General features: G+C 44.8%; 1 protein-coding gene across 1 annotated transcript in view; it reads left to right on the top strand.

Moving 5' to 3' along the window:
* The window catches only part of RABEP1 (rabaptin, RAB GTPase binding effector protein 1), a 58,059-nt gene that overhangs the window by 1,485 nt on the left and 33,670 nt on the right, over window positions 1–22,904 (top strand). The window lies entirely within an intron of this gene.

Genomic DNA, 22,904 nt, shown 5'->3' with positions numbered 1-22,904 from the left:
TACAGGTGTCTGCACCCTTGTAAACTGGGTCCCCATCCAGTTCTTCCCTGTCACTCCAGTATTTTCTTCAATTCTTGTGCCCTTTTCCAGCCTCCACCTCTGTAATTACTCCCCCCTTCTTGGGTGGGGGAGTAATTCTGATACCCTCTTCTGATACCCTCATCTCTACTGATCAGTACAATATTCTTCCTTACTTAAGAACCCCGCGGATCCCTATAGTCTGTTCCAGCTCCCTGTCACTCTAGGGCAGTGATGGCGAACCTTTTCGAGACCGAGTGCCCAAACTCCAACCCAAAACCCACTTATTTATCGCAAAGTGCCAAAGTGCCAGGCAATTTAACCTGACTGCTGAGGTTTTAGTTTAGAAAAAACGGTTGGCTCCGAGGCGTGCGTTACTCAGAAGTAAGCTTGCTGGTAGACAGTGGCTTTGCTTTGAAGCAACTGTGCAACTCTTCCAATGGGTGACTCATGACCCTAGGAAGGTTTATTCAGAAGCAAGCCCCATTGCCAGCAACCGAGCTTACTCCCAGGTAAAGGATTGTGCTTTAGTTCTTCGCAGGAAAATCAGTGGGTTTAACAGCGCTTTACAGGGTTACCTACACTGCTTCCCCAAAACTAGGTCTTAGGTTTCATGCTAATAATCGAGCCCAGCGGCCCAGGCCAGCCTAATGTGTGTGGGGTGGGTGGGGGCGACTCTGCGCGTGCCCACAGAGAGGGCTCTGAGTGCCACCTCTGGCACCCGTGCCATAGGTTCACCACCACTGCCCTAGGGCGCTCTCCTCTTCAATACTCTGTTCTTTACTCATCCAAATTCTTCTTCATTCTTGATGCCTCCTTTCCATACACTTGTTTCTGGTCTCCCCTTCTCTGTACTTGCTTGCCTCTTGGTTATGTTTATCTTTCAGTTGCCCTCCCTGGTTGCTTCTCCATACCTTCCAGTTCCACTTCTCCTTTTCATTCTGGGTACGCAGTCCAGCCCACTGCAGAACTCTTACCCCCTTCCTCAGTATGGGAGTGCCAGCGTAATGTAGTGGTTAAGGAGTCAGACTGGGACCCGGGAAACCCAAGTTCAAATCCCCGCTTGTGCCAAGTAAGTTTACTGGGTGACCTTGGGCTATGACCCTGTCTAGTGTTTGGATGAGAGACTTCCAAGGAATTCCAGGGGCATGACACAGTGGCAGGGAATGGCTAGTGAAGCTATAAATGAAAATTTGCATACAGAATTTTACTTACGGTAGATTACTAAGAAATCAGTATGTTCCTGCCTTCCAGCTTGCTGACCAGTAAATGTATAGTCAAGCATCAAGCACCTGTTTTAAAATTTTATGCAACTGTGCAATTTTAAACATTCTGGTACCTATATTGATGTTGTGGCTATTCTATGCTGATGACTCCAAATCCTGCTCCTTCCAGGTGTGCCCTCAATACAACATTTCTAGCTCTGGAGCTGCCTTTCCCACTGCTGTGACTATCTTCCAGCCTTCCCCCTTCTGCTTACTGTAGTAGCTAAACTGGATTTCTTCTTTCACCCAAAAAGCAAGTTAGTGTTTACTGCATTGCTGAGATGTGGCCCTTAAACCCATAAGACCATCAGCTCACTCCTGTAGTAGTCTATGAACTATAGCTCTCATAAGAAATTGGCACTCTTGTCTCCTAGAATTCTGTGAAGCCTACAGAAAACCCTCTGATCCTTCAGATGCATAGAGTCCCTAAAGAACCAGCATGTGTTGCAGGGGTCTGCAACCTGTGACTCTCCAGATGTTCATGGACTACAGTTCCCAGCAGCCCCTGACAACATGGCCAATTGGCCATGCTGGCAGGTGCTGATGGGATTTGTAGTCCATGAACATCTGGAGAGCCTCAGGTTGCAGACCCCATGGTTAAGCGCAAGTGGTTTCTAATCTGGAGAACTGGGATTGATTCCCCACTCCTCCACCTGTGTGGCAGAGGCTTATCTGGTGAACCAGATGTGTTTTCACCCTTCAAGTCAAAGTGTCTAAACTGGAACAGTTGTCAAGCTCCAGTTTACTTAAATAAAACACCTATAATACATTTAGAAAATCATTAGTTCTACGGTGGCTAGCCATGTTCCCTATTACAGCATCAGCCACAAAGAGTCCTGTGGCATTATCAAGACTCAAACATGATGGTGAAAAGTACCATTAAGATGCAGCTAACCTATGGCAATCCCATCGAGTTTCCAGGGCAAAAGATGTGCAGGGGTGTTCTGAATTGCCTGGCTCTGCATTGTAGCCCTGGACTTCCTTGGTTATCTCCCATCTAAATACTAAGCAGGCCTGCCCTGCTTAGCCTCTGAGATCTGATGAGCTCAGGCTAGTCTGGGCCCCCTAAGCTTATCAAACTTATTGGTGCCTATTTCCAGTGGTTACAGCCTTCCTGTTTCATCAGATGCTTGAAATTGCTATTTAAGTAGACAGTTATACGTATCCTGTCTATTGACGTGACTAACCATGCTATCTTAAACAGAATTTGCACCATTCTGAGCCTGTTGGCATTAGTAGTCTTAGAAGGGGGTAACTGTGTTTAGGATTGTACTGCTAAGTAACTAAATTCAGCATTAAAATAATTAGCTGTTGTGAACTAACACTGAAGCCTTTATTTTGTATATCCTTACATATATCCTGTTGCTTTAGCCCACACACATAGGAGTACCTGTACTGAACCAGACCAGTAATTTATCTCATCCATCACCCTGTTTTTACAATGGTCAGCCAGCTGCCCCTGGAAAGCCTGAAAACAGGAGACTGTGGCCAGTGCTTCCATCTATTGTTGTCGCCCCTCGCCCCCAGCGTTGTATTCATGGGGATTACCGCTGCTGAACATGGAAGTTTCACTTAGTCATTGTGGCAAATAATCACTGATGGACCAATTGCTCGTGAATTTGTTTGATTCCTTCTTAAAATCAACTCATTTGGTGCCCAACACTGTATCCTTCAACAATGAATTCTAGAAGCCTGCTACTCTGAGGGAAATACTTCATTTTGTCTTGAACCTACTGTCCATAAATTTAATGTGTCCCCGAGTTCTAATGTTATGAAATGAAGGAGAAGAAGAGTTTAGATTTATACCCCCCCCTTTCTCTCCTGTAAGGAGACTCAAGGTGGCTTACAAGCTCCTTTCCTTTCCTCTCCCCACAACAGACATCTTGTGAGGTAGGTGGGGCTGAGAGGGTTCTGAATGAACTGTGACTGGTCCAAGGTCACCCAGCATGAATGTAGGAGTGCAGAAACACACCTGGTTTACCAGATAAGCCTCTGCCACTCAGATGGACGAGTGGGGAATCAATCCTGGTTCTCCAGATTAGAATCCACCTGCTCTTAACCACTTCACCACACTGGCTCTTTCCGCTTTTCCATTAAGAAGAGAAGAAGAAGAGTTTAGATTTGTATCCCCCCTTTCTCTCCTGCAGGAGACTCAAAGGGGCTGACAATCTCCTTGCCCTTCCCCCGTCACAACAAACACCCTGTGAAGTAGGTGGGGCTGAGAGAGCTCCGAGAAGCTGTGACTAGCCCAAGGTCACCCAGCTGGCTTGTGTGGGAGTGGACAGGCGAATCTGAATTCCCCAGATAAGCTTCCACAGCTCAGGTGGCAGAGCTGGGAATCAAACCCGGTTCCTCCAGATTAGATACATGAGCTCTTAACCTCCTACTCCACTGCTGCGTTAAGAGTGGTAGGTTCCATTCTGGAGAACTGAGTTTGATTATCCACTCTTCTACTTGGCTGGCAGATTCTTATCTGGTGAACTAGATTTGTTTCCCTGCTCCTTTACGTGAAGCCTGCTGGGTGAGCTTGGGCTAGTGAAAGTTCTCTTTGTACTCTTTCAGCCCCACCTATCTCATGATGTTGTGGGGTAGGAAGGGAAGGAGTTTTTAAGCTGCTTTTGGACTCCAAGTAGTAGCAGCCTCCAAGTAGTTCCTGAATATCTTTTAGAATGACAACTGACGAGGCTACAGAGATCAATTCCCCTGGACTACTTTTGAGAGCCAGCGTGGTGTAGTGGTTAAGAGCGGGTGGATTCAAATCTGGAGAACCAGGTTTGATTCCCCACTCCTCCACCTGAGTGGCAGAGGCTTATCTGGTGAACCAGTTGTGTTTCCGCACTCCTGCATTCCTGCTGGGTGACCTTGGGCTAGTCACAGTTCTTTGGAATCCGCTCAACCCCACCTACCTCACAAGGTGTCTGTTATGGGGTAGGAAGGGAGAGAAAGGTAGGGTATAAATCCAAATGCTTCTGTTTTTTCTCTTATTCTTTACTGTGTAGTCTGGCCCAGGTCTTGAAGAGAAAAGTGGGCTATGAATAAATTAACTAAATACATAAAATAAAGGCCTTATGAAACTGAGAGTAAATTAAGCAGATAAGTCCCTTCCCCCCCCCCCCCCAAAATGTAGGGAGCCATAGTCCAGGTATGGCTCTTCCAGTGAAGTAACAGAGCAGGAACTCATTTACAGGTTGTAGGACACAAGACTGAAACAAGCAGGAAGACATTTTGTAAGATGCGTGTCCGACGCAGGTCATTTATTTAAAGGTCAATATCAGCGCTTGGAGTTAGGTGCAAGGAAAGAGCAGCAGCAATTGCATCTCCTTAACAATAGGTATTATACTCAGCTTCTGGCTAAAGCTGGTCATGAATCTTAACTGTCACATCCTGAATTCTCTTCAGAAGCGGCTCTACAGTACAGTGATTTGCAATAATCTGAACTAGTAGTTGCCATGGCACGTCGCACAGGGGCCAGGACTCTCTCCCGCAGAACAGGGTGCAGCTGGCTCACAATACGAAGCTGGAAATAGGTACTAACGCCACCTGAGAACGAAGTAGCAACGCAGGGTCAAAAGCTTAGAGTTACGTTACTGATGATACCAATCGTGCCAAAGTATACAGAATGAACAGACTCTTAAAGAAGCCACCATGGAGAGAGGTAGACGACACTCCAGCTAGGAGGTGCCCAGACTTTGTGATTGGCATCTGAATCAGTCGTACTGGCTCGTTTCTGAAGAGAAGAAACGGTGTATTTTTGAGGATTGCAGAAGCTGCTTTCTTCATCTAGGAATATTTACTTGGCTAGTAAACACAACAGTCTTGCTAGTTCGAGAGCCCTAATGTCAGAGGCGTTTACCTAGGGGGCTGAATTGTGTATATATATGAAGACTGATCCAGTTAGAAAAGGATCATCTTGAATACTCTTTGAATGAACAATTTTTGAAGTAGGAATTTCAGCAAAATGTAAAGGTTCTTGCGTTCAGTTGTCTCCCCTAGAAAGCATCTTCTCTTTGTTCTTCTGCAAAATCTTTATGAAGATGAATTTTCCTGTTCAGAAGTACATGGGATCAAAGATGATTGCACAGGACATTTTCCCCCCTCTTCACCCACTTGATAAGTTTTCATAGAATCATAGAGTTGGAAGAGACCCCAAAGGCCATCAAGTTCAACCCCAGCAATGCAGGAAACACATAATCAGAGCACTCCTGACAGATGGCCACCCAGCCTCTGTTTGAAAACCTCCAAAGAAAGAGACTCCCCCACACTCTGAGGTAGTGCATTCCATTGTCGAACAGCCCTTACTGTCAGGAAGTTTTTCCTGATGTTTAGGTGGAATCTCTTTTCCTTCACCTTGAACCCATTACTCCTGTCCTAGTCTCTGGAGCTGAAATCTCCTACTAAGTGAGGCTGATGGGAGAGTATTGAATGGAACTGTTGAAAAAGCCCAATGAAATCTAAAGCACGTAATTTGCGTTGGATGTGGAGCAGTGGAAAATCCTACCCGGGTCTTTAATGGCCTATATGCATTTGGGCAAAGGTTCATTTCTTTCTGTGACTCGAAATGACCCTTTTCCCAAGAGTACGTGGGTAGACCTTTACTGGAGACTCGAAGGAGCTTCTGCCAGATTAAACTGCACCAAGCTTTCTAGACCAAAGGCATCACTCATTTCTCAGTAAAGCATGTGTTCATATGCTGTTGGTTTATTTATTTATTTTGCTTGCATTTGTTTTTATTATTTACTGTCTATCTGGAATTCAAGGCTAATTACACATAGCAAGTCAAATAGTGTTACCAGGATGGGACATCCAATAAATAGCACACTAGGACTTGTAGATAATGGGAACCAACCAGAAATCTGAAAATAGAACTAAAGCAAAGCAGAAATATTTAACGTGACACACCAAACAATGCAATGATTATGTAGTAGTATCTTATTTAAAGCAGCAGGCTTAGCTGTACACAGTGGTGAAACACCCTAAATTTACTCACCTACCTTTTGGAACCTTTTTGTCACATTACAACCCTATGACCTGTGTAGGCTGAGAGTCAAGACGGATCATAGGATATAAAACAACACAGAGAGATGGTGTAAGATAACCAGCACACAATGCAAAAGGGCCAGTGTTACAGAATAATGTGAACAACAAACTTTGTATGACAAAGTATACTATAAATAGTAAGGTAAGGTATACTGTAAAGAATACAGAAGGTAGATTACAAGGTAGAAAACAATGCAGTGGACACAGGTGATGCCTGCAATATTGCAGTGCATTACAATCCTGTGCCATTATAAGGGTGCTCTCCTGGGCTGTTCCATCTTACTGCAGTTCTGATCTCCTGACAGGAAAGTGTGTGTTATAAATCAGATAAATAAATCAAAATGCAATCTTGAACATTACTGGTTTCCATATTCTGTGGAATGATGTTCCTTTGAATTTGGATTTTTGTTGTGCTTATTGCTGGTGGTTCTATTGTAACTCTTAACTCTAGTGTGCATTCTGTTGTTTTTCACTGGGCAGTTGTGTTTTGTATGCTACCTTTCAGGGCTTTGCAACTAAAAAGCAGAACATTACTATCATCAGTTAGGAGTGGTATTATCTATAATGCTGCTAAAGATGTAGGAACCTCACTGTGGTACTGTCTTAGTACAGGACTATGTCACTGCTTCTCTTCAACCATTTGTATTGGCACTCAATGTTCATTCAAGAAAAATTGTGTAGAAATGCTTCCTAGTGGCACCAGTATGTTCTGCCACAGCTGATTGAAACATATATTTTGAACAATTTAAATAAATAGAAAATACTCTGTTAAACTGTGTTTTAAATATTTCAAAAGTACGTTGACTGAAACTGATTTCAAATCAGAAATGCAGAGTGCTTGTTTTAAATGCAACAGATTTTCAAACGAAAATAATTTTAAATACATGCCTTCCACAATGTCCCCAACACTGCGACAGCTTTTTTGTTAAATGCAAACTGAGAATTCAGAGAGCGTTCGGAAGCTCCAACTGGTACAAAACGAAGCAACTAGACTGCTTCCAGGAGCCAGGTGTAGGGACTATGTATCCCTTTTAACTACATTGGCTACCAATACCCTGTTTCCCCAAAAATAAGCCCTACCCCAAAAATAAACCCTAGCATGATTTTTTTGGAGGATGCTTGAAATATAAGCCCTATTCCAAAAATAAGCCCAAGTTACAGATTCCCCGACACAGCTGATCTGGTCAGGTGGGAGGCGCAAAATCATGGGGAAAAATAAGACATCCCCTGAAAATAAGCCCTAACGCATCTTTTGGAGCAAAAATTAATATAAGACCCTGTCTTATTTTCGGGGAAACACGGTATGCTTCTGAGCCCATTTAAAGTGCTATAAAGCCCTTCACAGCCTTGGGGCAGGTTACCTGAAGGAGCACCTATTCCCAAATAAACCTGCCATTTACTAAGATCATATGTACAGTCAGAGGTGGGATCCAGCAGGTTCTCACAGGTTCCCGAGAGTAGGTTACTAATTATTTGTGTGTGCCAAGAGTGGGTTACTAATTGGTGATTTTGCCATGTGATTTTTGCCTTAGCTACGCCCCTCCTCTGCTCCTCAGCAGTAGTGCGCAGAACTTGAAGCAGTCTAGCAGGAGGTGCACCAGCGTGCGTGGCAGCCTGCGCCTGCGTGCATTCGTTTCCCACCTGCAAGGATCAGCAGGCATGAAAGGCGGCAGTCCTTGCCACCAGCCCCACTCCAGCAATGCCCACCCCCCCGGAATGCTCCTCGGCCATGAAGCCCCCCCTCGTCAAGTTCCCCCGCCCAGCCCCATTGGCTCTACGCCACTGTTTGAATCCCACCACCATGGGAACCTGTTACTAAAATTTTTGGATCCCACCACTGTGTACAGTTGGTAAAGACCCAAGAGAGAACCTTCTTGGTAGCGGGGCCAAGACTTTGGAATGCTCTTCCTACAGAAGCTCGAGGTGCTCCTTCTTTGCTCTCCTTCTATCATCATGGGAAGACGTTTTTATTTCGAACAGCTTTCAACATCTTGATCTCAGCAAGCAGCGGTGTGGGTTTTATAGGTGTATTTTATTGTAGGCTTGGTTTTTTTTATGGCATGGTGTGATGTTACAGTATTTTATTGTATTGGGTTTTCTTGTTATATTGTTATTGTCTGTTATTGTATTATATTATATTTTGTAAGCCACCTTGAGGATGACTATAGACAACCAGGGTATAAATACTAATAAATAAATACATGAGGGTCTTTGACAGGGGAAATGGCTGCTGTGTGGGTGGAACTGGGAGCAATCCCAACACTCTGCAGCAGATTGAGGCCCTTTCTGCACTGGCAAAGTACAGCGGGTTGCAGTCAGGGTTAAGCAACCCGCGTTGCCATCAAGGCATTCACATGCCTCCATGCAGGCAGTGGACGGAGCCAGCGGCTGCAATCCACGTTAAAACTAAAGAATCACTGATGCGATTCTTGAAAGTCCTGGGTTGCGCGCGGGGGGCGGGGGGGGGGCTAGGTTTGATTCCTCACTTTTTCACATGAGCAACAGAATCTTATCTGGTGAACTGCTGATATATGTATTTTTAGATATCCAGAAAATGACAGTTTCAGCTTCTTCTCTACAAATAGAAGCATTATCTTTCATTTGCCGTTTGGGCAAATGAGTGTGAAACTTTATTACAAACAGAGATTGTTATACTATGATAATTTTCCTAGAACTGTTAAGTTTCAGGGAGCATACTGTCAATTTAAAAAAATCTGTAGCCTCTTACACATTTACACCATGCTTTTCCTATGCCAGTAAACAATGTATGTTGGGCTTGCAATAAGCAGCCCTGTCCATCCCATTTACTGACAGTTCCTTGGTTTGGGTTGAAACAAGACATTTCCTCTGGAAATAGCTTCTTGGAAACCATTAGAAATGGCTGAAAAATGCAAGTGCTCGCGTTCCAATAAGTCTTGAAAACATTCTTGAAGCAGTCACATCTATTTTTCCAAAGCTATCAAGTTTCCCAGGAGGAGTCCAATCGCATTGTCTTCAGAATTTTATTAGGTTAGAATAGATAGATGTTCTCAGTGACCAAGACTTAAACAAAGGACTAATCAGCATCTTCAGGGTTGAGACTGTTTTGAGCTCTCCTGTGCAATAAGTTGTTCAAATTAAGTACATCTGCATAGTTTTGTCCATACCCCACCCCCCACCCCCAAATAAATCAGGTACAAGGACAGGAACATGGAAGCAAGGATTGGGATTGGGGATGGCTTATTTGTAGGGGCAGATAAAGGTGAAAATTGAGAATGTGAGAATAGCTCAACTAGCTATTGAGGAGGGTCGAGTGGAGGCCCTTGGGTTCTCTGTCTGATCTTGGATTGCACGCTTGCCAGTACATTTCCATGTAGCTGTAGTAGTTAAGGACCAGTGTCTGTGTCAAAGCGCAGATCCTTTGATGGTGGTCCAGCAAACCCATTCATGTTGAGAGCACTCGAAGCCTAGTATCCGGTAGGATTTTTTTTAAAAAATTATTCTGGTCATGATTCCAGAACTGTTCCACATGCGTGAACTTTGAAGTCAGTGACTTGTTTACATTAAAAGATTTATACTTGCGAGTCAGCCCCCTCTCTGTACCGCCAGCGCGCAACAAAGAAAGGTTTGATGTCTCCGTTAAGTTACTCCGGAATGCCTCTCACATGACATTCATTTGCAAAGATCCTGGGTCTGGAATGTTAATTGGTCCAGCTGATCAGGTGCCAGATCCTGCTTTTGAAGAAAACGATCATCTGTCCTAAGCAGCTTGTTGATCCCTCGATGAGAAGTTTTTATCAAACTAATTTTTACTAATTTTCACCCTCTTGTCGTATTTTTCAAGTTTAAAAAATGATCCAACCCTGGATATTCTACTCCTTGCCAGTTTAGTTTGATGGTGGCTGTTTGGAGACTAGTCCTTTTAAGGAAAGCGAGTAACCTGAACATACATCTCCTTTTGTACAACTTGTGTTCTCCTTTGGTACAGCTTGTCAGGAGACGTTGCAAGGAACTATGGTCTTGGCTTCTGTTTATAATTAGTCTGTCTAATGACCTGGAACAGCGCAATGCAGTTTGTACTGGCAGACATGAGCCCAGTGCATTCCTATGCATAAAAGTGCATTCTGTAGGAGTGTTGAGTAGAACGCAGATTGTGGTCTTCTGATTGGTGGTTCCCATGGCGTTTCCTTGTAAATTCCCATCCTTACAACCCTTTGATAATGCAAGGGAGGAGCAAAGGCAGCCATGTTGTCGAAATGGAAAGAAATTATCCACGTGGACTGATGCATTTGTAACTTTTTCACTTTGTAGCTTATGAAAATCTGTAAATTACAGCTATTGGGAAACCATCCTATTTACAGCCCTGCCTAGGGATGTGCATAACAAAATTGACAATTGAAAATATAAGGAGGAGGAGGAGGAGTTTGAATTTAGATTCCACCTTTCTCTCCTGTAAGGAGACTCAAGGTGGCCTACAAGCTCCTGTCCCTTCCTCTCCCCACAACAAACCCCTTGTGAGGTAGGTGGGGCTGAGAGAGTTCTGGAGAACTGTGACCAGCCCAAGGTCACTCAGCAGGAATGTAGGAGTGCAGAAACACATCTGGTTCACCAGATAAGCCTCTGCCCCTCAGGTGGAGGAGTGGGGAATGAAACCCGGTTCTCCAGATTTGAATCCACCTGTTCTTAACCACTACATCACATCTCTCTGACAAAAGGAGCTTTGCCATGGAGAGAAACACATCTCACCATGGCTCATTCTGCACATGCAGAATAATGCACTTTCAAACTGCTTTCGGTTCTCTTTGAAGCTGTGCGGAATAGCAAAATCCACTTGCAAACAGTTGTGAAAGTGGTTTGAAAACGCATTATTCTGCGTGTGTGGAAGGGGCCCATGACATGCCTCTGAAGATGCAGTCATGGATGCGGCCAAAACGTTAGGAGCAAAAGCTACCAAATCACGGCTACACATCCCAGAAGACCCTCAACACCCAGTTGATCCTGGCTGTGGAAGCCTTCAGCAGTACAAAGAAGGGAGCGTTGACTCTCAAAACCTTATACCCCCTCCAAATTTTGTTGGTCTCTGATATGCTACTGGATTTGGATCTTCTGGATTTGGACCTTCTGTTGCAAAGGCTACCTTCCTGAAAGTATAAATAAATAAAAAATGGAATAGCTTGGTTACGTGACTTTCTCAGAAGTTTGCTTTGAATCTTTCAATAGATGGTCTATATGAATAGGGAATGGTTCCCAGGATGGGCAGATGGGTGAGGGGGTTGATCTGGTGCAGTGCAAATGAAAAAGAGTCTTTGGCGTGGTAAAGATTGACAGATTTATCATGGCACATTTGTGGGTAACTATGCAATTCCCAAGCACGTTGTACTAAGTATGTGAGCTATTACAAAAAGCATTGTGGTATGACATGCAACTGAGTTCATTTGATGTAAAAACTGATGACTGATTTAGCTGGTTGTCAGTCCTCATTTGATTACCAGTGTACCATTAGGGTGTGGATATCTTTGTGCAGTGGTTAGGAGCAGTGGATTCGAATCTGAAGAACCAGGTTGGATTCCCCACCCTTCCACATGAAGCCGGCTGGGTGACCTTGGGCTAGTCACAGTTCTCTCAGAACTCTTTCAGCCCCACCTACCTCACAAGTTGTCTGTTGTGGGGAGAGGAAGGGAAAGGAGTTTGTAAGCTACCTTGAGGCTCCTTGCTGTAGAAAAAAAGCGGGATATAAATCCAACTCTTCTTCTTGAGGCTGTGAACCTAGATCACAGGACTTGGTGGGTAATACCACTCGCTCTGCCTCAGTTCTCTGGAAAATGATAGCAATCGGCGTCTGCTGTGCAGAGCTGTTTGGTGATTCACCACGCTGGATCTGCTGTGCCAAAATAATAATTCAGAGTTCCCTGGTCTTGTGTTTTTGTTTCAGGAAAAAAAATTATCTCAAAATTTTAAAATCTGTGGTCTGGGCTCTGGAAATACCAAGTAGCTGTGTTGTTCTGCATAGCTCCCCCCTGCCCCTAGCTTCTCATGCTGGTCTTGAGAGGGTAATAGGTTTAGGAGACAGTAAAGTTTTTTCAGGGTATCAATCTTAGGAGCAGCAGTGGCATAGTAGGTTAAGAGCAGGTGCATTCTAATCTGGAGGAACCGGGTTTGATTCCCCGCTCCGCCGCCTAGGCTGTGGAGGCTTATCTGGGGAATTCTGTTTAGCCTGTGCACTCCCACACACGCCAGCAGGGTGACCTTGGCCTAGTCACAGCTCTTCTGAGCTCTCTCTGCCCCACCTACCTCACAGGGTGTTTGTTGTGGGGGGGGGGAGGGGAAGGAGATTGTAAGCCCCTTTGAGTCTCCTACAGGAGAGAAAGGGGGGGATATAAATCCAAACTCTTCTTCTCTTGCAACTCTCCAGAGCAGGAAGCTTCAAACTGTTTTGCTGAACAAGCAAGCATTTTCTAATCTGCTCTAAACTTACCGCACTGAGATCCAAGTGGGTTTACATTATAAAACATACAGGAGCAAATAATTTGATTCCACAGACTTAGGTTGCTTACACTGGGCCTTCACAGCCACAGAAAATGCCCATGCTCAAAAGGGCACCAGAATTCTCAGCCTGAAGTCCAAACCAGATTGAGGTACTAGGGAGTTCTGTGAATGGCGCTCTCTTAGTGCTGCATTTATTAATTGGGGGGAGTGGGAAGCAAAGTAAGCGACCTCCGCTTCCAGATGCACCTCCGCTTCCGGATGCAAGGTTTTTGATGCTTTTTTTTACCATAAGGCTGCATTCCTTCCGTGAAAGTGGCAGAACAATGCAACCGTTATAGGTGGCAAGAACTATCAGTGCTTGACTTATTAATGTAGGGCACTGCTCTTGGTTGAGGGCAAGGTGCCCTGCTGGATGGGAGTTGTGTTCTGAGAACAAGGCCCTTATTATGGTAGCAGTGGCATTGCTCAGTTCTTCGTGGTTAGGGGCATAGGAGCTTAATAATTACCCCGAGACGATGGCTTCGGACAGGTTGCACACCTTAAATTAACTTCCGTACTGTCTCTGAACAAGGAGCAGCAGTGGCGTAGGAGGTTAAGAGCGCGTGTATCTAATCTGGAGGAACCGGGTTTGATTCTCCGCTCTGCCGCCTGAGCTGTGGAGGCTTCTCTGGGGAATTCAGATTAGCCTGTACACTCCCACACATGCCAGCTGGGTGACCTTGGGCTAGTCACAGCTTCTCGGAGCTCTCCCAGCCCCACCTACCTCACAGGGTGTTTGTTGTGAGGGGGGAAGGGCAAGGAGATTGTAAGTCCCTTTGAGTCTCCTACAGGAGAGAAAGGTGGGATATAAATCCAAACTCTTCTTCTTCTTCTTCTTCTTCTTATGGACTGTGCAATGTCTTGCTGTGCTACAGTTCCGTTGGTATTTATAGGATCTGGAGTACATGTGGTGTGCTGTAGAAATTAATAACAACAACAACAACTCTGGGTGAGGCTTGAATTGTAATGAAAGACCCATCACCCAGCTTAGGAACTTGCAAGTGTGATATTAAACAAAACTGAATAATAATAATATTTTTATCCTGCCTTCACCAACCGAGGTCAGGCTCAAGGTGGCTTGGAAATAGCACTTTCAAGCATGGATGCGACCTTTTCCCATCCTAATTGTAATTATCTTCATTATATTGATTATATCTTCGGCCGTTTATGCATGCAGTACTTACCCCATGGCTGCTTGCTTTGCAGTGAGGGTTTCTTATGGGGTTTTTCCCACTGTGAAGTGCTGCCAAGCTGAGCCCCCGAGCCGCCATTTTGCTCGTCCCTCTGCTTCCTTATTGTTTCTGGAACCTCCAATGGGGAAGGTTGCCTCTTTCTTCCCCATTTCAATGGTCTAGTGCTCCTTGATAGACTTATATCATCAGGAAAGTGGGGGGGAGCCCCTCAGATCTTCCTGAAAAGCTGGGTGGAACTGCTGCCTTGTGGGGAAGGGGAAGTGGGGGGGGGGAGGGACGGGAAAACTTGAAGGAAGCTGGACACACATAAGGACATAAGAAAGAGCCTGCTGGATCAGACCAGAGTGCATCTAGTCCAGCATTCTGCTACTCGCAGTGGCCCAACAGGTGCCTTTGGGAGCTCACATGCAGGAGGTGAAAGCCATGGCCTTCTGCTGCTGCTGCTCCTGAGCACCTGGTCTGCTAAGGCATTTGCAATCTCAGATCAAGGAGGATCAAGATTGGTAGCCATAGATCGACTTCTCCTCCATCAATCTGTCCAAGCCCCTTTGAAAGCTGTCCAGGTTAGTGGCCCTCTCCACCTCCTGTGGCAGCATATTCCAAACACCAATCACACGTCGCGTGATTCCAAACACCAATCACGTGAGAGCACACACTGCTTTCCTTCTCTCTCGCTGCGAAGGGAAACAAGAAGTTCCACTTCCACAGGGTTAGGAAGCCGCAAGATTTCTGTGATCAGGGCTCAGTGAGTTCTGACAAGGGGGAAATGTGTGCGTAACCAAGAGTCCTACCTGAAGGGAATGCATGCTCAGAGCAAAGGAAACAACAAGTGCATTAATGGCCTTTGACTTCATGATACCTTTCTCCTCTTGCAGCTTTCTTAGTATCCCCATAATATTGTTCCTTCTTAACCAGAGGTAGTGATGAAATCTGTGTCTGCTGGCTTGTGGAGCCTTCTGATGACTCCCCCACTGGTGCTGCCATCATAGAAGGGGTCTCAGAGGTCTTCTGCCCATTAGATGGTATATCTGGGGCTAGGGATTGCTCAGAGAGGCACTGTCAGCTTAGAGGCTCTCACATTCCAGGCCCTGGGGGCTAGCAGGGCACAGGCCTGACAAGCATCCGGTTTTGCCCCTAAGCAGAGGAGGCAGAGAGAATGGCTGTCCTTTGGGGCCTTCTTGGCCCAGCATCCAGCACATTTCTTCAAAAAGGGCCCATTTGGGCTCCATTTGAAAAAGAAGAAGAAGAAATAGCTTTACCACAATAAAAAAAACAAGCAGAGAAGCTCTGCCAACGTCCTCTTCTCATGGTGGTAAAAAGAGAACATACGGACCTTCACCGAAGAACCTGATAGGGGTGGCCAACCTATGGCGCTCTAGATGTTTATGGACTACAATCCCCATCAGCCCCTGCCAGCATGGCCAATGGCTGTTGAGAATTGTAGTCCATGAACATCTGGAGCGCCATAGGTTGGCCACCCCTGCCTAGATGAAGAACAGTTACAGGTATATGCAGCACTGTTTTTTTCAGATGCTGTTCCAGGAAGGCTTTGGTTTCCTTAACATTTGGCAGACAAACATTCCTGAAATACAGGTTCAATTAGTAATCTTCCTTTGTAGTTCTCAACTGCAGGGGAGTGTGTTGGGCACATTATCTAATTCTCTCGCTTCACACATGTTGACAGTGGAGCCAGCCGTCCTTTGGCAGTGCATTGTGAGCATCTCCCCAGATGTTTCACGTTCGATTCTGTAGCAGGAATTCATGGGTTCCTTCAGAATATGTTGATGGGAAGGGTTGACAATTTGAAACCACTGGTTTACTGCATTGTGGTGACAGCCACAATGGTTATATGCATACTCTATGGTTATGTGTGGATACATATGCATACATATGGTTATATGCATACTCTAAAGCAGGGGTAGGGAACCTGCGGCTCGAGAGCCGCATGCGGTTCTTCTGCCCTTGCACTGCGGCTCCACGAGCCGAGCCGCTGGCCCCATCCTTGCCCACCCTGCAGGCAGCAGGGCAGGCGCACCAACTGCCCGCGGCCGGCTGGGCCACGCTGCGGGCTTCCCCTCTCGCCTGCCCCGTTGGAGCAGGGCGGGTGCTTTCCCGGTGGCTGGCAAGGCCGAGCCGCTGGCCCCATCCTTGCCCGCCCTGCAGGCAGCAGGGCGGACACATCCATACGCTTCTCAGAATGAGCAGAGTAAAAGGTAAAAAAACAGTGTATACAGTGTTATCTTTATTTTAAATGTCAAAAATTATTTGCGGCTCCAAGTGTTTTCTTTTCCCATGGAAAACGGGTCCAAATGGCTCTTTGAGTGTTAAAGGTTCCCTACCCCTGCTCTAAAGATTTGTAGGTTGTGTGGTTGGAGAAAGGAATAATACCCCCCATCCCTGCAGTTGTGGATTTGTGCCGTTTCATTTTATAGAATTGCACAAGAATGTGTACCTGTGTTATGAGAACGGGGAGTGGCGGCGGGGAAGGGGGGAGGGGGGAAACAGTCTAACAGATAAGTAAAGCCACTGTGGTGTCGAGAGCCAGTGTGGTGTTGTACTTAAGAGCAGGTGGATTCTAATCTAGAGAACCGGGTTTGATCCCCACTCTCCACTTGAGTGGTGGAGGCTTCTCTGGTGAACCAGATGTGTTTCCGCACTCCTACATTCCTGTTGGGTGACCTTGTCACAGTTTTCCGGAACTCTGTCAGCCCTACCAATCCCACAAGGTGTCTGTTGTGGGAAGAGGAAGGGAAAGGAGCTTGTAAGCCACCTTAAGTCTCCTTACAGGAGAGAAAGGTGGGGTATAAATCCAAACTCTTCTTCTTCTAAATTCATCATATGGACCACTTCAGTTGCTTTAATATAACGTTCCAAGCAATTACAAAGGGGGGGGGATGTGTATTTTGATGCAGGAGTCAAAGATCAGAGATCATGTAAAGCAAGCAAACTGTTCAGCAACGCATACTTAAAATAACAAAATATTATCCAGTTAACTCAGACTTAATTTTGGGCAGCCTGGTCCTTCTGTCCGAGTTAAATTAAGTGGAGCAAACTTCATTCAGCTCTGAACTGAGTGCACATACAGGGATTTAATATGGTTTCATTTCAAATCCCTACTTAATCTAGATTACTTTCCTTGTGTATACAAACCCTGAAGGTATTTTTTTTCCTGTGTTACCTGTTGGGAAACTGAATTCTCAAGTTACCAAATTGCTCAAAAGTCTAATATTTTTTTATTTGAAAAGTTCCCAGACTGTTATGCAAGTGCAGCTGCAGTGACACAGGAAGACAGATGATAGAAACAATAGATTTATTTCTTAGATAAACGTGCATGAATAGTCTTCACTGGAAATCAGATTGCAGGAATTAAAATAAGACTAGATACTATATAGTTCATTTACAAATCTGGATTACAGTGGGAAAAGATCCATCCGTTAACTGTTCTGTCAAGCATAATTTCATTATGTCATAAATTAATGTCTAGGAAAACTTCACAGCCCTTTGATATTGTTCACTGATTTAGGAAGCCAATTGTGCTAAATTTAGCCTCTACCAAGTTTGCTTTCATTGATGAGTTCTCTGTTTATGTTGGAAAGTATTTCATATAAAAATAATAATCCAAAATCAAATTTTATACATAGTAATCTGACTAAATTTTTATGATTAAATGAAGATATTTATTAAAGCTCAAAATTGTGGTTGCTATTGCTAATATTAAGGTCTATCTGGTGTTTCTTGTAAATTCCTAAATCGTTTTACTCATGCTTAACGAATGAGGGCATTCCACAGATGAGGTGCCATGACTGAAAAGGCCTCGCTCCTGGCTATTACATGCCTTATCTCTGAAATAGGTGGAAAGCTGACCAGAGCCTTGGGTGACTGTTTCAAAACATAGGCAGAAACATACAGAAGAAGATTGTCTTTTATAGACTGTTTCTGCACAGTCAAAATATCCTGGGTTGAGCAAGCAACATATCCCTGTGCAGCTGAGATGTTTGCATGGTTCCCGGTCCTAAAGCAGGTTTGCCCTGCGATCTTTCCCTCATCCCTGCGATCTTTCCCTCATCAAAAACCGCCAGATTGGTAGTTCTTTTCAAAAATCCCGGGGTGAGCCTGCTAGAGTCTGCTGCCGTGCAAACACCAATTGGGAGCAGAACCAGTTCATTTTTCCCGCCCAGCCACCTGATCTCCCCACCAGGCATGCTCAGATAGGCTTGCAATGTAAATACAGAATTCGCAGGCATGTGCGAAACAAGCTGGAGCATTTCCTCCTCGCTGGATTCCTTCACAAAATGGGCAGCCATGTGAATGGAAAAACCAGTATTAAACAGACCAGGATTGTAAGGAACCGGTTCTACACAGGTATAATTCTGCCGTGCGGAAATGGCCATAGAGGACTTTGTTCTTTTGGTGATGATACTCTCTGCTGTTGACTACCACCACCATTTTTTATGCCCTCCCAAGTCCTGATGTGTGTGCTGGCCGACCTCAGAGAAAGATGAGTGGACCCTCAGAAATAGTCTAGTAGGGATCTACACAGGGAGGGGGAATTGTGCAACTTTCTATATGTGTACTGGAACTTCCTCCCTCCCTCAGAAGCTTTGAACTTGAACTGGAAAAGCAGGGTCTTGGTTTGGCTGCTGTTGATTTTTGAGCCATTGGCTGGGACTCTCCCTTCTCCCTAGCGAGGGTTGCCAACTCTGGGTTGGGAAATATCTGCAGATTTTGTTGGTTGAGCTTGGAGAGGGTGTGGTTTGGGGAGGGGAGGGATCTCATCAGGGTACAGTGAGATGGAGCCCCCCCCCCCCCCCCCGCAACTATTTTCTCCAGGGGACCTGATCTTTGTCATCTGGAGATAAGTTGTAATACTGGGAGATATCCAGGCCCTACCTGGCAGTTGGCAACCCTGTCCCCAGCTCATTATTGAAACATATGCTTGGACCTCTCTAAAGGTTGAGCTTCTCAGTCACATAAAACATACACTGCCTTGAATGGTTCAAGCAGGAAGGATAGTGAATTTACTGTAGATTTACTTTACTGACATCTTGGCATGAACATGTTAAGTCTGGCCCTGAAGAAAGAGAATTCTATTCTCTTTATTTGCAATAATTTGCTATCAGTTTTATCTTACCTATGCTGGCAATTCCCAGTTATTTTTTGCTTCCAGTCTTTTTCTTCTTCCACCGCTAACCTCTCATCTTGTCTTGCTGCGCTCTTTCTGCAACCTGCTGTTCAGTTACATTTCGAAAGGCAGCATTTCTTATCTTTCTCTGTATCCAACCCCCCCCCCCCACACACACACACATACACACACACACACAGTTTCTCTATTTCTGTTATTTGTGGCTGATTTTATTTCAGCCTAAAGATCTTGGTGGTGCTTTGCTAGTTCTCTGTTTATTCCAACATTCCACCATATGTGGAATGCCCTCATAGTACAATCCTAAGGAGATTTAATGGAAAAGGTAAAGGTAGTTTTCAGTGCAAGAACTGAACAATTGTGTGGCATCACATCACAACCTTTGCTGGGCAGACTATGTTTATGGGGTGGTTTACTATTGTATTCCCCAGACTTATACCTTTCTAAATTCTGGAAGATGTAACTCTTTAGGATCGCACTGTAGATCCCATTTTAAATATTAAGATTACTTCTCTCCCCATTTTTGGGTCACTGTTTTTATCATTTGGGTTATTGTTATGTTCTTGTTGTTAGACTTCCCCTAAGGTATGATGATGAGAATTGTTTGAAATATTTTTCTATATTACAACGGTCTTTGTTGGCAAAGGTTCAATGATCTGCCTGTCGCTTTAGTTAATTTCACTCGTATGTCTTGTATCCCTAACTAAAGCTATACAAGTGGCTTGCGATATTATAAAAACATAAGCAAACCGATGTAATTAAAATGGAAACCTGCAGTATCCAATTCTAGCAACAAAACAAAACCCACCATAGAGAATTTATGCCAGATGGACCGCTGGAACAAACTGAGGTTGTGATTTTACAGGGATGGTGTTTCCTCATGGTGGATTCTTGAAGCGGGTTGGAGAGGGAGGAATGAAAGAAGAACTTTTGTGGCTGTTGTCGGTTTTCTGGGCTGTGTGGCTAGTGGTTTTAGCTCCTGACATGTTTCGCCTGCATCTGTGACTGGCATCTTCAGACATGTGTCAAGTCAAACAACCCTCAGTGCAGTTGGGGGCAAAAGACCTTGAACCTTCTGTGCCAGAGATAATTATGTATTTGTTTGTTTATTTGTTTTTAATTTTATTAAGCTAGATACCCTGCCCTTTTCCAGCAAAGCTGGGCTCAGGGCAGTTTCCATACAATACATCATTACATCAAGATATCATAAAAGCCATCCAATTTAAAAATCAATTTAAATAACAATATTCCAACAATTCAGCATGAAAACATAATTCACAGTTCCATGTCAATGGCGTCCAATCAGATGTCCATAACAGACCCTGAAGCAGCCTAGAAATCCATCCATCCCTGTGTCATCCTAGATCTACTTCTCTGTACGGAGGGAGGGTGACCTTGGGCTAGTCACAGTTCTTCGGAGCTCTCTCAGCCCCACCTACCTCACAGGGGGTTTGTTGTGTGTGGGGGAGAAGATTGTAAGCCCCTTTGAGTCTCCTTACGGAAGAGAAGGGGGGGTATAAATCCAAATTCTTCTGCTTCTGCTTCTGACATCAAGGGGTGGATAGTTGGGATACTTAGCCAAAAGAGGGGGAGGGGAGGGGTGGGGCAGTGGTCTTGGAATTTCAATAAGTCTGTTTCAGAGCCTTCATTTAAATCTTTATGATATTTTTTTCCAGAAATTGTAAGGGTGCTTTAAATGTTACACAAAATTATCAGAACTATTTAAAAACGAGGCCCTCTGAATCCCAGGAGTAAACAGGACGACCGTAGTCGTGTGTGATGAATTTTGCCGCTGCGTGGCAATCTCAATACCGGTATCTACGTAGTCCCTTGCTCTGTGTCTCGTTCCAGTCTCCGGTTTCAGTCAGGTGGTGTTCCATCCCGGCGCTAGGTCTGTCAAGCTTTGTTTACTACATGCCCAGCCACTGTCATTAAATATGGAAGATTGCGTTACTGAGTGTGGAATGGGAGCACAGCTGCACAAAGGCCGTGCTGAGCAACCTTGTGCGGAAAAATGCAGAAGAAATAATTATGATTCTTGCTTAGGCTTCATATCCTTCCAGGGTTTAGGGCCTGCCCCTTCTTGTTTGCACACACATACTGAAGATTCAGGTGGCTGTATGGTGACCTAGCCCTCTGCAGCATTTGGGGTGGGGGGGGGGGTTTCCCCTGTTTATTTTGGGGTTCACATTGACTCTCTTCCCCTGGCCCTTGAATCAACCTTGATCCTGTTGGGATAGATATGAACACTCTGGGCTTTTTCTTATCCCATTAAGATCTAATGGGACCTGTCTGCTGATGGGAGAGAGTTTTGTGCATGAACAGAGTGGAAATTTAGAGAAAACTGCTTGCAACGTAATCTAGTGTGTTGTACAATATGACCTAGATGCCGCTGCGCTGTAAAACCTAATCTGTTTTCCTCTCTCAGTCCCCGTTCTCTATTAAGGTGATTTACCCTCCGAAATTTTTTTTGTGAGAATAAGCCACGCTAAGGATCGTAAAGGACTCTGCCCCTTCCAAGTCAAATAGGTGACTGTAGTAAAGTGCTTTCTTGGCATTTTATTTATTTCCATTTCCGGCCAGTGGAATCATATCTTTGCTCCTGAATTGCACGTGGGACAGAACGTTCTGTTTTATTTCTTTTGCCGGACAACCAGTTCCCGAGGAGCTTCCGACCCATCGACGGGTCTTCTGAACTGTTGCCTTAGATGTGTGTGTGTGTAGAATTTGTGACAAATGTCTTCTCGAGCAAGATTTGAAGGAAAGCAAATTTACAAGTGGGAGGCTTGAGCCATTGTGAATTGATGTTAGGCATTAGGTGTCTGCAAGTAAAACATGAAAACTGGAAGCAGAAACAAAATGGGGAGGGGAGGGAGGGGGTTATGTAAGATGGCAGCATTTCTTCTTATTTAAATATTAACCTTTCTATGCTGCCTTTCCACCCAAATAGGGTACTTAAGGCAGTGAGGATTAAAACATTTCAAAATGGAAATTGCATGTCAGATAAAGTATATAAAAATGAATGCCAGAGTGGTGTCTAGGATCTAAGAAACCCAGGTTTGAATTTCCACTTGTGCAACGGAAACTTGCTGGTGACTTTGGGTCAGTCACACTCAGCCTTGACTCTGGCAAGTGTTTGGATGGGAGACCTCCAAGGAATACCAGGGGTCATGACCTGGAGGCAGGCAACTGCAAACCACCTCTGACCATGTCTTGAAAACCTGAGATTGCCGTAAATCAGCTATGACTTGATGGCCAATATATACCTACAGTGATAGAGGGAGACAGGTGAAATACCTTGGGAAGGAGTTTGAAAGCTTTAGTGCCATAATTAAGAAGGCTGTTTCTTGGATTGCCCCCAGTCTAGTTCATATGGGAGGGGCACCTGAAACAGGACCCCCCAAAGATGATCAGAGTAGAGAGGTGCATTTGTATGGAAGAAGGCAATCCTTAATGTATGATGACCCCAAGTTTTATGGGGCTTTAATGGGCCCAGATGCTAATGGATAGTCAGTGTAGAGAGAACAAGGCAGGATGGATATGGTCCTTGCAACCCACTCCAGTCAGCATCTTTCTCCTTTTCTCCCCCTTCTCTCCTTTTTCCTTGCTGTTTTTCCATGCTTTTCCCCACTGCCCATTTCCTGTCTTTTGATCTCCTTTCGTTCATTGTTTCCTGCCTAAAACTGTATTAAGAAGGCGAGGCTATCTAACTGGATCAATGCAGAATTGCATTGTTAAATCTGAATA

The sequence above is a fragment of the Sphaerodactylus townsendi genome, linkage group LG16 (genome assembly GCF_021028975.2).
Source record: "Sphaerodactylus townsendi isolate TG3544 linkage group LG16, MPM_Stown_v2.3, whole genome shotgun sequence".
NCBI lineage: Eukaryota > Metazoa > Chordata > Lepidosauria > Squamata > Sphaerodactylidae > Sphaerodactylus > Sphaerodactylus townsendi.
Note: the sequence above shows the minus strand (reverse complement) of the source record. Positions and strands in the feature narration are given on the sequence as shown.